Genomic DNA, 2187 nt, shown 5'->3' on the forward strand with positions numbered 1-2187 from the left:
AGAGGAAACTAAGAGAAGCTAAATTACAACAATCCAGAGACAACCTTACTGAAATTTTCGAACAAGAAAAGGATATGGCAGCCGAACCCAACAATAATAATGCAAGGAGGATGCTTGGTGATTATACTACACCTACTTCTAAGTTTGATGCAAAGAAGCATCTCATTCCTGCCATTGGAGCAAATAATTTTGAGCTGAAACCTCAACTAGTTGCTCTAATGCAACAAAACTGCAAGTTTTATGGACTTCAATCAGAAAATCCCTACCAGTTTTTAACTGAATTCTTGCAGATCTATGAGACTGTTAAGACTAATGGAGTAGATCCTGAAGTCTACAGGCTCATACTTTTCCCTTTTGCTGTAAGAGACAGAGCTAGAACATGGTTGGACTCACAACCTAAGGATAGCCTGGACTCTTGGGATAAGCTGGTCACGGCCTTCTTGGTTAAATTCTTTCCTCCTCAAAAGCTGAGCAAGCTTAGAGTGGATGTTCAGACCTTCAAGCAAAAAGATGGTGAATCCTTCTATGAAGCTTGGGAAAGATACAAGCAGATGACCAAAAAGTGTCCTTCTGACATGTTTTCAGAATGGACCATGATAGATATATTCTATTATGGTCTGTCTGAGTTCTCTAAGATGTCACTGGATCATTCTGCAGGTGGATCCATTCACCTAAAGAAAATTCCTGTAGAAGCTCAGGAACTTATTAAAATGGTTGCAAACAACCAATTCATGTACACTTCTGAGGGGAATTCCATGAATAATGGGACGCCTCAGAGGAAGAGAGTTCTTGAAATTGATGCTCTGAATGCCATATTGGCTCAGAATAAAATATTGACTCAGCAAGTCAACATGATTTCTCAAAGTCTGAATGGATGGCAAAATGCATCCAACAGTACTAAAGAGGCATTTTCTGAAGAAGAAGCTTATGATCCTAAAAACCCTGCAATGGCAGAGGTAAATTACATGGGTGAACCTTATGGAAACACCTATAATTCTTCATGGAGAAATCATCCAAATTTCTCATGGAAGGATCAACAAAAGCCTCAACAAGGCTTTAATAATGGTGGAAGAAACAGGTTTAGCAATGGCAAGCCTTTTCCATCATCTTCTCAGCAACAGACAGAGAATTCTGAGCAGAGCACCTCTAACTTAGCAAATATAGTCTCTAATCTGTCTAAGGCCACTTTAAGCTTCATGAGTGAAACAAGGTCCTCCATTAGAAATTTGGAGGCACAAGTGGGCCAGCTGAGTAAGAAAGTCACTGAAACTCCTCCTAGTACTCTCCCAAGCAATACAGAAGAGAATCCAGAGAGAGAGTGCAAGGCCATTGATATAGTCAATATGGCCGAATGCAAGGAGGAAGAGGATGACGTGAATCCCAATGAGGAAGACCTCATGGGACGTCTCCCAACCAAGAAGGAGTTTCCTATTGAGGACCCAAAGGAATCTAAGGCTCATATAGAGACCATAGAGATTCCATTAAACCTCCTTCTGCCATTCATGAGCTCTGAAGACTATTCTTCCTCTGAAGAGGATGAAGATGTAACTGGAGAGCAAGTTTCTCAATATCTAGGAGCTATCATGAAGCTGAATGCCAAGTTGTTTGGTAATGAGACTTGGGAAGGTGAACCTCCCTTGCTCCTTGGTGAACTAGATACATGGGTTCAGCAAACTTTACCTCAAAAGGAACAAGATCCTGGTATATTCTTAATACCCTATACCATAGGCACCATGACCTTTGAAAAGGCTCTGTGTGACCTAGGGTCAGGCATAAATCTTATGCCACTATCTATAATGGAGAAGCTGGGGATCACTGAGGTACAGCCTACCATATTTTTATTGCAAATGGCAGACAAGTCAGTAAGACAAGCTTATAGATTGGTAGAGGACGTGTTGGTAAAGGTTGAAGGCCTTTACATCCCTGCTGATTTCAAAATCTTAGACACTAGGAAGGAGGAGAATGAATGCATCATCCTTGGAAGACCCTTCCTAGCCACAGCAAGAGCTGTGATAGATGTTAACAGAGGAGAATTAGTCCTTCAATTGAATAGGGACTACCTTACGTTTAGACAAGTCAGTAAGACAAGCTTATAGATTGGTAGAGGACGTGTTGGTAAAGGTTGAAGGCCTTTACATCCCTGCTGATTTCATAATCTTGGACACTAGGAAGGAGGAGGATGAATGC

At 41.2% G+C, this 2187-nt stretch overlaps 1 non-coding gene across 1 annotated transcript; it reads right to left on the reverse strand.

The window, feature by feature from the left end:
- Nucleotides 1-473: 473 nt before the first annotated feature.
- On the reverse strand, nt 474-577 carry LOC130971393 (small nucleolar RNA R71). The gene has a single exon (XR_009082615.1). It is a non-coding gene; the product is annotated as a small nucleolar RNA R71 (small nucleolar RNA).
- Nucleotides 578-2187: the final 1610 nt, after the last annotated feature.

This window comes from Arachis stenosperma, chromosome 3 (assembly GCF_014773155.1).
Source record: "Arachis stenosperma cultivar V10309 chromosome 3, arast.V10309.gnm1.PFL2, whole genome shotgun sequence".
NCBI classification, from domain to species: Eukaryota; Viridiplantae; Streptophyta; class Magnoliopsida; order Fabales; family Fabaceae; genus Arachis; species Arachis stenosperma.